The sequence below is a fragment of the Octopus bimaculoides genome, chromosome 10 (assembly GCF_046866305.1).
Source record: "Octopus bimaculoides isolate indiv1 chromosome 10, ASM4686630v1, whole genome shotgun sequence".
Lineage (NCBI taxonomy): Eukaryota > Metazoa > Mollusca > Cephalopoda > Octopoda > Octopodidae > Octopus > Octopus bimaculoides.
Genome location: NC_142937.1, coordinates 62,775,941 through 62,790,662, shown reverse-complemented (window position 1 = coordinate 62,790,662; position 14,722 = coordinate 62,775,941).

Genomic DNA, 14,722 nt, shown 5'->3' with positions numbered 1-14,722 from the left:
GAAAAGGATGTTTTGGGAATGGTTATTTGAGATGTTCTTTGTGAAAATGATGAAAAACGTCTCAAATAACCATTCCCAAAACATTTTCCTTCCAAACACTGAGAAAATAAATTAAGCTCTAGCTTTTTTTTTTCTTACGTATATATATATATAAAAGGAATAAATTTTTTTTATAAGAAATCATTCATGATGTGTCCTTGAAAGGGACGAAAGCACTAAATAAACAGTTTTATCCAAATTCTGTCTACATTCTTTTTTTAGCTTAATATATAAAATCTGCACACCATTTCAAACAATCTATACACAAACAGACACACACACATATACATCTACATATGTATGTATATGCATATATGTGTGTGTGTGTGTGTGTGTGTGTGCATTTATATATATATCAACAATAATAATAATAAAGATTATTACAAAGTATCATAGCATTACCTTTAATTCTTTTTATACATATGTACAGCTTCAAATAGATCTACACATGTTTCAACTGCTAAACATGGAGGACAAACAAGGACTGACAAAAGGATTAAGTCGATAACCTCGATCCCAGTGCATAGCTGGTACTTATTTAATTGACCCCGAAAGGATGAAAGACAAAGTCGACCTCGGCGGAATTTGAACTCAGAACGTAACAGGCTTAAAAAGAAAATAAATAGTGGGATTGATTCATTCGACTAAAAATTCTTCAAGGCAATGCCCTAGCATGGCCAAAGTCTAATGACTGAAACAAATAAAAAATAAAAGACTAAAGATATCCAATCTTTAGGCGCAGGTGTGGCTGTGTGATAAGAAGCTTGCTTCCCAACCACATGGGTCCAGGTTCAGTCCCACTGCATGGCACCTTGGGCAAGTGTCTTCTACTATAGCCTCAGGCTAACCAAAGCCTTGTAAGTGCATTTGGGAGGTGGAAACTAAAAGAAGCTCATCATGTGTGTGTATGTGTGTGCACGTGTGTGTGTGTATGTGTGTGTGTGTGTGTGTGTGTGTACTTGTATGTCTATTTTTGGTCCCCCACCATCACTTGACAACTGATGTTGGTGTGTTTACATCTCCATAACTTAGCGGCTCGGCAAAAGAGACTGATAGAATAAGTCCCAGGCTTACAAAGCATAAGTCCTGGGGCTGAATCGTTTGACTAAAGGCGGTGCTCCAGCATGGCCATAGTCAAATGACTGAAACAAGAATAAAAGAAAAAAAGAATCAAAAACAATTTTGGAATTCTGTTTTCCAAACAAATTTCATGAAATACTTATTGACTTTTAAGGAAATCTCTCACCAAATATTACGATTGTATCAAGTATTATTTGGCAAAAACTTTTAAATGTAAACAGTGAGACCTCGATTTTTGAATTTAATTAGATCTTTTGTGTTTGGCTGCCATTTTTCACTTTCTTCAATTTTTGTTCCAATTGATTTCATATTTGGTGTATTGGTGTAGTTTTTTATGCTAATCATGGACATGAAATTAATTTTTGCCATAAATCAATAAATAAAGATTTAATGTTTTAAAGTTTGCAAATTTGGGGTAATTTTAGCCAATCAAAAGCCACGGGCATATAGGTGTCTGTTTCCATAGTAACAAGCTGCTTCTTCATGTAGTCATTTTTAGCTTATTAAATAGTGGTCATGAGATGTGCTTAAAATAATAGCTAAATATCACACACTAATTCTATTTTTTTTTTTTTGTGGGGGTTTTTGCATAATTGTATGAATTCCTGTGTATAGAATACAAATTCAAAAAACTTTTCTAAGAATTCAAAAAAACTAAAAAGTTATGAAGGGTTACGTGATATGCATAAAGCAGAATTCAACAAGTAATTCATTTGTCTTTGTCATGTACAAAATGACAGCTTCCAAATCCTGTTTTCTGATTGGGTAAAAATGATCAAACTTTACCTCTGTAACATCTTTTACTCCTGTAACTTCTTCTAAAAAGTTTACTCCTGTAACTTTTAAAAGTTTACCCCTGTAACTTCTTTCAAAATTTTTCTGGAAAAAGTGAATTTATCTCCTGAGATTCAGCATGGAAAATTACATCAATACACGAAATTTTAAAATTTTGACTAAACTTTAAAATTTCCACAGGTGCAGCCAAACAGAAAAGATCCATTTAATTCATTCCTGAAGGCCATTTGTCACCTGAACTGTTCATAAAACAAAACTATTTTTGCCACAGGAGGTTTAAGAGAAGGCATGGTGAATGTGAGCCAGGATGTTCAGAGTGAAAGCTAGACAGCAGCTGATGCTGTTTTGCTGATATTCTCAGCTTGTCTCAACCGTTGTTGCCAGCTTGCATGTTTGGTATTCAAGATACCATTTGTCAACCGAGATGTCTTATGCTTGAAAAATTGTCCATGAGCTGATTTATTCATGATGAAAGGCATTCATAAGCCGAGCTTCCACTGGATCAAAGAAGTGAAATAAAGTAAGAAAGCACCTACCTTGTTTATAGAAAGAAATCCCATAAAATTCAATAATTTAGTTAAAAATGGAGAAGAGAAGTTGTTAGAATATATAAGAGAATTTTAATTCGTGCAGACAACTTTTTCATACAGAGATATATATAGATTACTTTAATTGGAGTTAAAATTTCTAATCTCCTTTCTCATCTATAGAGAGAACGTTTCTGAAACCTTTTTTACTTATATTTTCAAATAGCCGTTATAGCCTTTAGTTCTAGTTAATACCTAACTGGACTCGCATCTCTTTTTCTCATAAGGATAAATATGAATCTCCTAGATGCTATGCTGCTATTTCCTTTCTCAAGTTCTTTGTAAGAATTTTGTTTTTACTTCTTGCACTGAAGAGTACATTGATACATAATTAATTCATTTAATTAATTTAATTTAATTCAGTTCAATCATGAATTTGCATTATTTTTATATCTCTGTACAAAACAATCATCTGCATGAATTAAAATTCTCTCATATATTTTAACAACTTCACTTCTCCATTTTTAAATAAATTGTTGAGTTTTATGGGATTTCCTTCTATAAACAAGGCACTTTCTCACTTTATTTCAAAATAATAATACTAATAATGTATATAACTTGAGATGTTTGCCTTACCTTAACGTTTGCTGTCCTCTTTAACAATTATATATATATATATTATATATGTATATCTATCTATCTATCTATCTATCTATCTATCTATCTATCTATCTATCTATATATACATATATATATATATACACGCATATATATATGTATATATATATATGAATGTATTTCTGTGTGTGTGTGTGTGTGTGTGTGTGTGTGTGTGTGTGTGTGTGTGTGTTTGTAGATAGATAGATAGATATATGCCTGTGAGTTTATATGTTTGCGTCTCCTTGTTTTGACATTACCTCATAGTTGTAAAGCAATTGTTGTCCCTGTCATGCAAGCAATGCCATCCATTTCCAGTCTTCTGCAAAAACATGTCTGGCCATGGGGAAATACTGTGTTGCTTGGAATCACATGAGGGTCAGTGACAAGAAGGGCATCTAGCCATATAAAATCTTCTTTGATAAATTCCATCCAATGCATGCAAGCATAGGAAAGAGATCATTAAAATGTTGATGATGAGGATCTGATAACTGATATCAGAGTTACTGTTGTTAAGATCAAGATCAAGCATTAATCAAGCAAGCCTATGATTAAAAGTATTCTTGTTGATAACAAGTGATTTGAAAGAGATCTAGGAAGGCATAGCTGTGTGGTGAGAATTTTGCTTCCCTAACCACATGGATCCAGGTTCAGTCCCACTGCGTGGCATCTTGGTTAAGTATCTTCTATTATAGCCTCGGGCCTTGTGAAAGGATTTGGGAGATGAAAACTGAAAGAAGCCTGCCGTATGTATATTTATATCTATATCATCATCATGATCATCATCATTTAACATCCGTTGTCCAAGCTGGCATGGGGTGGGTGGGTGGTTTGACTAGGCTTGCATGCTGGAAGACTGCACCAGGCTCCAGTTTGATTTGGCATGGTTTTCTATGGCTGGATGCCCTTCTTAACCCCAACCACTCCGAGAGTATAATGGGTGCGTTTATGTACCACTGGCACAGGTGCCATTTGCATGACACAGAGGTGCTTTTACGTGCCACTGTGTGTGTGTGTTTGTGTGTATGTGTGTGGTGTGGTGTGGTGTCGTGTTGTGTGTGTGTGTGTGGCTTTGTGTTTGTGTTTGTCCCCCAGCACCACTGGTGTTGGTGTGTCTATGTCCCCATAACTTAACAGTTCGGCAAAAGAGACTGATAGAATAAGTATCAGGCTTAAAAGGCATAAGTACTGGAATCAATACATCCAACTAAAATTCTTCAAGGCAGTGCCCCAGCATAGCTGCAGTCTAACAAGTGAAACAAGAAAACGACTAAAGATAAAAAGAGTATTTCAAGCATGTTTATTGACCTTGTGGTTGCTTCCATAAATATATGACTGCTGGTACAATAGTTATGAGAATTTACCTAAAACTGTTAATATATCTTAAGCATCACGAGCATTTGTAATGAATTGTAATATATTGCAAATAGGTTAATTAATGAGCAATAATTACATTTATGAAATAGTTATTAAATGATATTCATTTGTGGACAGAGCAAGTGTTAATGATGTGGGACACCCATTTCTGACGTTTTGGTTAATAGTTTTAAATCTTGGAGAATGTATTGGCACTTTAATACAACCAAAGCACATTGTTTAATATATGCACGCTCGTTTATCTAAACAATAAATCTTCTTATCATCATCATCATCATTTCATGTGGACTTTTCCTTGTTTGTACGGATCTGATGAAATTTGTTGAAGCAGATATTCTTCAAGTGGACACTTTTCTTGTCACCAACCCTCACCTGCCAATTACTGGTAAGTTCACCACCATCAATTCACTGAAGGGAAAGTTCACTGCCATCAATTCACTGTGAAGAAAGTTCACCGTGAGGAAAGTTCATTGGGAGAAAAGTTTACCAAGAAAATATATCCATAGTGTTTCACCATTAATAGTTAAAAACTATTTTATTGAAAAACAAAAAAGCAATGAATTGATGATGGTTAACTTCCCCTGTAGTGAACTGATATGGTGAACTTACTAGATATATCACCTGTTGGACACGTTTTTTGAAAGAATACTGGAAAAGCACAAAGTTGCTTGTATAACAATGATGCTCACTTACAATGATCATGTAATATCTAGACAAGGTTACACACTAGCATATTCACTGAAAAAAGCCCATTGTGTGTGTGCATATATATATATATATATATATATATATATATATATATATATATATAGGAAGGGCATCCAGCCGAAGAAACTCTGCCAAATCAGATTGGAGCCTGGTATAGCCATCTGGTTTCACCAGTCCTCAGTCAAATCGTCCAACCCATGCTAGCATGAAAAATGGACATTAAACGACGACGACGATGATGATGATGATTTGGGAGTGTAGATCTAAAACAATTCCAAGGAGTACGGAGACTGGCACATCAGCATGTTTTGCATTTTAATCTTTATTTTTACAGTTAATTGGCACATGTTTCTGCTGCATAGAGAATTAACAGTTCCATTTGAAACTAGCTACTTTCAACTACACACACACACACACACACACACACACACACACACACACACACACATGCGCGCGCATTATTACTATTATGTTAAACTGTTGTATGTCCAAATTTGGCCAAATGTGTTTTTTTCAATATTTATTTTTACTTCCAATAGCTGGTTCTTTTGGTCAGACTCTCATATCTCCAACTGCTTCAGATACCAAGATATTAGAAATTGTCAAAGTGTAGAACAACAGTTTTGCTATGGAATGGTGGAATTATGTTTTCGTTTTCTGAAAAAGCAACATTTTGGACTTAGAACATTTTCTATAATAGCAGCAATATGTAAATATATATATATATATATATATTGTGGAGATGTACTTGCATAGCAAGTGACCTGATCTGAGATCGTGTGCTGGAACGAAAACAATTGCAGCGTGGAAGGTGTTTATAAACCATTTAAAATAACACACAAAAACCGTTAGATTCACTTCAAATCTAAATTTAATTTGTCAAAATATTTTCGTTGCTTTGAGACCGCGACCTGTTCACTGACAAAATTCTGTGCTGCATCACTATACATATATTATATATCCTTGTGTATATTGCTCTACAACAGTGCATCAAGTTGGGTTGCTTAACTCCAGTGGGTATCTTAATGATTCACTTATTAGGGGTGGATAGAATAAATATCATAGCTAAAATATCTACAATTCTATGCCTGATAAAATCTTTTAAGAGTGGTGCTACAGTATGACCTCAGTCCAGTGACTGAAACCAATAAAAGAACAGTGGAATCTTGATGCTTTCATACATTTGTCAAACTAACTTTATGAGGCCAGTCTTTGAAGAACATATATAAAAGTGCAGAATTTGCACATATCTAAGCAACTTACGCCAGCATGAAAAATGTTAATAATATAAAAGAAGTGAAAATAAGATTTAGTTTATGAAACTATCTGAAATTATAAATTTATGAACGTGGAAAAAAAAAAAAAAAAGAAAAAGTCTTTTAAATGAGAGAAGTGAAAAGCCCTTCGAATAAGAACTAGGAAAACAACTGGATCGTTCAATTGAATTGGCAGATCTGTATTAATGTGTCTGCATGACATTTCAGTCAACTGGAATTTTCAGTAACTTTAGACTTATATTGCAAAATTGTAAAATATTTTCATAGTTTTGTATTTCATTTTAGTAATATGAGATTATCAAATCACATGCGTACATATGGAGACACTAACACACACACACATGCACACACACACACACACACACACACACACACACACACACACACACACACACACACTTGTATAAGACAGATATATAAATATATACGTATGATTTATATGCATTTATGTATATGTGTGTGTGTGTATATAGATATATGTATACATATAGATATATGTATATATATATAAATATGTGTATATATATATATAAATATGTATGCATATATATATATATATATATATATGTATGAATATGTATATATATATATATATATATATATATATATATATATATATGTATGTATATATATATGTATATTTATATACGCATATATGTCTGTGTATACATATGTATATATATACACGCATATATGTCTGTGTATATATATGTATACATATATATAAATATATATATATATATATATATATATATATATATATATATATATATATATAAATATAAATATATATATATATATATACACAGACTCACACATATATATATATGCATAATCATGCATACATACATATACGCATAAATACATCTACATCATATCCACACTACACACATACACATCACACACACATATACAGACATAACTTCATAAATACACATATAATTTTCAAATTTCATTTTTTTTTTTTACGTACATAATTCTTCAGATTCAAGAAAAATGATGCAAAATATTTTTCAACTTTTTGATTAATTTCAAATTTAATGTATTGATTTTATATTTAAGGTTAGACAGTTTATTTTTTACCTCTCCCAATAACACTTGTGGCAAAGAGACAAGATGTCTATTTCCGTGTTATCCGTATTTACATGTGTGTGTGTTGTGTAGGAGTTGCGGCCACATTATAAAGTGCTCCATCATGGCCTTGGCTCTGATCATTATAGAACAAGACTATAGAACTTAAGGAGCACACATGTATGTCTAGAAAGATGAAAGGGTAAAATGTTTCAACAGATGAAGTATGAGAATATAAATTTATGCATAGTTGGTTCATCAACATCATCATCATCATCATCATCATCATCATCATCATCATCATCATCCTTTAATGTCCATTTTCTATGCTGGCATGGGTTGGATGGTTTGACCAGAGCTGACAAGCTGGAGCGCCACACCAGGTTCCAGTCTGATTTGGTTTTTGATTTCTATGGTTGGATGCCCTTCCTAACAGCATCCACTGTACCTCTGATCAGTTGAGTGGTCCTGCAATGAAGAAGTTAGTCATGTGATCATACTGTTTGTTCCAGATTTTGATCGAACCCACAGTATGACACTGCGGGCAAAAATGATTTCTTTTATTTTAGCCATGAATTAACCAGTGAGAAAGTTGATAAAAATTACATGGTAACCTGTTACATGTATATATTCATGCACACATTCATACACACACAAACACACACGTGTATATCATCACCACCACCACCACCACCACCACCACCTTCATCCTCATCATCATTTAATGTCTGTTTTCCATGCTGACATTGGTTGGACAGCTTGACATGAAATGGCAAGGCCAGGGGCTGCACCAGCTTCCATAGTCTGTTTTGGCTTGGTTTCTACAGCTGGATGCCCTTACTAATACAAACCTCTTTCCAGATTATGCTGGGTGCTTCTTATGTGGCACCATCACCAGTGCTTTTCAAGTGGCTCCATCACCAGTACTTTTTTACGTAGCACAATCACCAGTACGTTTTACGAGGCACCAGCATCAGTGCCTTTTACATGGCACCATGACCGGCAATACTTATGTGGCACCAACACCAACACCAATGCTTTTTTACATGGCACTTTGGTATTAGGATACCAATTCTATTGTGTTGGGGAGGTCTTCTTGAGTCTGTCATACCGGCCATGACAAAGGGAAATAACCCTGAAACTCGAGTCGCCTTTATATATTTATATATTTGATCCTTTATATTGAACACTCAATATTTCATCTACATTCAATTCTTTATTTCATAGTGCCATCTATTTTTATTTTATTTTATTTTATATTATATATTGTATATTATATTATATATTGTATATTCCATATTCTATATCCCACATTGGTTCTGCAGGAATATAAATAAAACATAAAAAACAGACAGTGTTGGAACTCTTTTAAACAAAATAATATATTCCTCTATACACAATCATACAAAAAAAAACCGTTTTTTGTATTTATTTTTACTTGCATATATATATATATATATATATATATATATATATATATATCCCTTGTTTGTCTCAAATGTTTTTGTAATACCAATATTCAAATTCTGACTGTGTGTTCCATGATTTTAGATGAAGCACTGGTGGTGACAAAATGTTTTAACAATGTACTCATAAAGACCAGCACTTTTGCTTGCAGTAAACTCTAGTGCATTTCTGAGCCTTGGACCATTCAAAAAAAGAAGAATTTTGTTTTTTATTATACTAACACTTTAAAGAAACTAGTTGCAATTGCTAATGACAGACAATAGAAAAAAATAATGTGTGCATGTAACAGAAAGACATATGCAAAGCACACACACACATAGCCGCAGTACATACATTATATATATCCAAGTCTTAAGATACATAGAGAAAACATTCAGATCAAACACACATGTATATGTACATACATATACACATACATGGTTTTACTAGCACAATGAGTGAGTAAAGAAAAAATAACTTAATTTGTTCACTGATTATATTGTGGCACTCCGTTGGTTACAACGATGAGGGTTCCAGTTGATCTGATCAATGGAACAGCCTGCTCATGAAATCAACGTGCAAGTGACTGAGCACTCCACAAACACGTGTACCCTTAACGTAGTTCTTGGGAAGATTCAGCATGACACAGTGTATGACAAGGCTGATCCTTTGAAATACAGGTACAACAGAAACAGGAAGTAAGAGTGAGAGAAACTTGTGGTAAGAGAGTACAGCAAGGCTTGCAAGCACACCCTGCCTGAGCCTTGTGGAGCTTTAGGTGTTTTTGCTCAATAAACACTCACAACGCCTGGTCTGGGAATTGAAACTGCAATCCCACGGCTGTGAGTCTGCTGCCCTAACCACTGGGCCATTGCACCTCCACACTGATTATATAGCACTATCTTCACAAATGAATAAACCTCTCTCTCTCTCCCTCTCATTGTCTTTGTTGTCATCATTTAACATTCATTTTCCATGCTAGCATGATTCGGATGGTTTGACAGGATGCAGTGAGACATCGGGCTGCATTGAGCTCCAATGTCAATTATGGCATGGTTCCTATGGTTTGATGCCAACCACTTAACAGAGTATACATTTGAGGTCGCCTAGTAAAATGCAAGACAAGAAAAAGAAAAGAACAGGAAGAAGGAAAAAACTTCCTCTACTAAATGGAAAAGGGGAGAAGGGAGAAATTGTTCTATGCCAGGTGTTGAGAGACTAAAGTAATAGAGTGCCAAACCCTGGTATTTGCTATATATATATATATATATATATATATATATATGTATGTATGGGAAAAGCACCACTGATGCTATATTTCTGGTAAGACAGCTTCAGGAGAAATACCTAGCCAAGGATAAACCTCTGTTCCTGGCTTTCGTTGATATGGAGAAAGCCTTTGACAGGGTCCTCTGATCTCTCATCTGGTGGTCAATGAGGAAACTAGGGATAGAAGAATGGTTAGTGAGAGCTGTGCGAGCCATGTACAGAAACTCTGTCAGTAAGGTGAGGATTGGCAGAGAGTACAGTGAAGAATTCCGGGTGGAGGTAGGGGTCCACCAAGGTTCTGTCCTCAGCCCCCTCCTATTTATCATAGTTCTCCAGGCTATAACAGAGGAATTCAAGACAGGATGCCCCTGGGAGCTCCACTATGCTGATGACCTTGCACTAATTGCTGAGTCACTATCACAATTAGAGAAGTTTCAGGTATGGAAGCAAGGACTAGAATCAAAGGGCCTTAGAGTCAACCTAGCTAAAACCAAAGTCCTCATAAGTAGGAAGGCAGACAAAACACAAACCCCTTCAGGTAGATGGCCCTGCTCTATCTGTAGAAAAGGAGTGGGAAGTAACTCTATAAGATTCACCCAGTGCAAGCTATGGACACATAAGAGGTGCAGCAATATCAAAGGAAGGTTAACCAGGAAGTTAATTTTTATTTGCAGCAGATGTTCTGGAGCTATAAATACTGGGAATGTGCAGAAAACAACTTCTGCCACATTCCAGGGAGAAAAACTAGAAGTGGTTGATAGCTTCCGCTATCTTGGTGACCAAATTAGCAGTGGAGGTGGGTGCGCTGAAAGCGTAGCTGCTAGAATTAGAATAGCCTGGGCAAAGTTCAGAGAGCTCTTACCTCTGCTGGCGACAAAGGGTCTCTCTCTCAGAGTAAAAGGCAGATTGTATGACGCATGTGTACGAACAGCCATGCTTCATGGCAGTGAAACATGGGCCGTGACTGCTGAGGACATGCATAGGCTCGCAAGGAATGCTCCGATGGATGTGTAATGTCAGTGTGCATACTAGACAGAGTATCAGTACCTTGAGAGAAAAGTTGAACTTACGAAGCATCAGTTGTAGAGTGCAAGAGAGACAACTGCGCTGGTATGGTCATGTAGCGAAAATGGATGATGATAGCTGTGTGAAAAAGTGCCACACCTTAGCAGTTGAGAGAACCTGTGGAAGAGGTAGGCCCAGGAAGACCTGGGATGAGGTGGTAAGGCACGACCTTCGAACATTGGGCCTCACCGAGGCGATGACTTCTGACCGAGACCTTTGGAAATATACTGTGCGCGAGAAGACCCGGCAAGCCAAGCTAAGACCCAGCCAGTCCAGTTATGCATACCTTCCTTCCTTCATTGGACACTAAATTCAACTTGTGAAGACCTGTTGAGACAAGTGAAATCGAAATCAAGTTAAGTTGGACACTAAACTCCACTGCGTAGGCCTGTTGAGGCAAGTGAAATCGAAATCGAGTTAAATTAAAATTGGACACTAAACCCCACTTGCGAAGACCTGTTGAGGCAAGTGTAATAGAAATAGATCGTTGCCGTGCCCCTGAACTGGCTATTGTGCGGGGCCGTCGTAGGATTTTCGAGCGAGATCGTTGCCAGTGCTCCTGGACTGGCCCATGTGCGGGCAACACATGAAATCTTTCGAGCGGGACCGTTGCCAGTGCCCCTGGACTGGCTCATGTGCGGGCGACACATGAAATCTTTCGAGCGAGATCGTTGCCGGTGCCCCTGGACTGGCTCATGTGCGGGTGACACATGAAATCTTTCGAGCGGGATCGTTGCCAGTGCCCCTGGACTGGCTCATGTGCGGGCGACACGTGATATCTTTCGAGCGAGATCGTTGCCAGTGCCCCTGGACTGGCTCTTGTGTGGGTGACACATGAAATTTCTTCAAGCGAGATCGTTGCCGGTCGCCCTGAACTGGCTCTTGTGTGGGGTTGTTGTGGGATTTTCGAGCGGGATCGTTGCTGGTGCCCCTGGACTGGCTCATGTGCAGGTGACACATGAGGTTTCTCGAGCGAGATGAGCGTGGCCGTTGCCAGTACCGCCTGACTGGCCTTCGTGCGGGTGACACGTAAAAGCACCCACTACACTCTCTGAGTGGTTGGCGTTAGGAAGGGCATCCAGCTGTAGAAACTATGCCAAATCAGATTGGAGACTGGTGTAACCATCTAGTTTCACCAGTCCTCAGTCAAATCGTCCAACCCATGCTAACATGGAAAGCGGACGTTAAACGACAACGACGACGACGACCTATACAAACACAATTGCAGCATGGAAAGTGTTTATAAGCCATTTAAAAACACACAAAAACTGTTAGGTTCATTTCAACGTTTAAATTTAATTTACCAAAATATTTTCATTGCTTTAAGATTGCGACCTGTTCACTGAAAAAATTCCTTGTCAGTGAACAGGTCGCGGTCTCTAAGTGAAGAAAATATTTTGGCAAATTAAATTTAAATGTTGAAGTGAATCTAACTGTTTTTTTTGTGTTTTTAAATGGCTTATAAGCACCTTCCATGCTGCAATTGCTTTTGTTTCAGCACACAGTCTCAGATCAGGTCACTTGCTATGCAAGTACATCTATATCTATCTATCTATCTATCTATCTATCTATATATATATATATATATATATATATATATATAGAATATGGAGTTTTAGTACACTGGTGATCTAAATGAATAGGTACACTGGTTAAATGCTGTAACGGATTATCAGGGTTCCAAGCTTGTAACTGAGATAGGAGCTATGAATTCATTTTATCTCCACAAATCAGTAGAGCTTAGACGCAGCAAGCAAGTGGCAGCAAAAGTGGGTTTTATCACTCTAAGAATATTTTAAGCTATGTCTAGCTAATAGCATTTTCTTTCCCAAACGAGTTTATTCTAACCACCATTGTCCAGCATTGCTGCTAGTGCCTCCAGCATGGGCACTGGCATCATTGTTGTCATCATCATTGTCACTATCGTCACTGCCGCTGCCACTGCTGCCACCACCACCACCACCACCACCATCATCATCACCACGACAACTGCCACTGCCACCACCACTACCATCACTGTCACCATCACTACCATCACCACCACCACCACCATCATTATCATTATCATTATATCACATCTATTTTTCCATGCTTGTTATAGGTTGGTCAAGTTTCTCTGTAGCACACTGTCCCTCTCTCTCTCTTTCTGTAATTAGTGTTCCTCAACCATTTTCTTCTACTCAAGGACCCCTTTGATTCCTGTTTTACTTGAATGAACTCTCAAAGCCATTTGCTCTTTTCCTCTTTTTTATAATTAAATATTATTAGGAATTGTATCAAAAAAATTATTAAAATATTTTGTGTTTTATAGAAGTATAAGCAGTTTCGTCATGGATTCACCACAGGGAAAGTTCACCATCATCAATTCACAAGGTTTTTTTTTTTTTTTCAATAAAATAGTTTTTAATTATTAATGGTGAGATACTATGGATATATTTTCTTGGTAAACTTTCCTCGCGGTGGACTTTCCTCGCAGTGAACTTTCTTCATGGCAAATTGATGGGGGTAATCTCTCCTGTGATAAACTGAAGATGGTGAGCTTAACTGTAATTGCAATTTAATGCTCATAAATTTTGACAACAAAATCTTCCATGGACCCTAAGGGTCATATGGATCATGGTTGAGAACCCTAGTATGTACTCAACAGAGAAAAATTGCCATTCTTTGCTTATGTGTGTATCATACATTTGTCATAACCATTATGGAGGCACTGAAGCAGTTTTCTTTGACAGGAATAAAGAACATCCTTGACTGTGTATCATTCATTGGAAAAATAGATGTGACATGATGGTGGTGGTGGTGGTGGTGGTGATGGTGTGAAGTCTGTCTGTGTTTGTTATTTCTTCTAAAAGTTCATGATTTGCTTGTTATATAATAAGATGATGAAGTTTAAATTTCACATGCCTCATAACCTATATGAAATAAAATTGTTACAACAACTGGTGTTAGGAAGGGCAGGCTTCCAGCCATAGAAACCCAGCCAAAGCAGACTATGGCACCCGGTGTGGTCCCTGGCCTTGCCAGTTCCTGTCAAGCCATCCAACCCATGCCAACATGGAAAATGAATGTTAAATGGTGATGATGATGATGATGACGATGACGATGACGACGATGATGATGATACTGTATTTTCTGAAATGCAATTCAAATTTTTCAGACCAAAATTTACAGTCAAAATTCTTGGTTGTCGTATTTACCAAGACAAGTTTGGAGGACTGAAAATCCCATGTGAAATGTAACACGATTTGGAAAGATTGCAGCAATATTTGAATGTCTACACTATATACTACATTGGCTTGTATGTCAAGGAAATATGGTATACATAGATAGTACGTTTATGAAACAGAAAATACCAAATAACAAAATATCTAAAAAAATATTTATCATAGAATATTAAAAAATGGCAGTAAA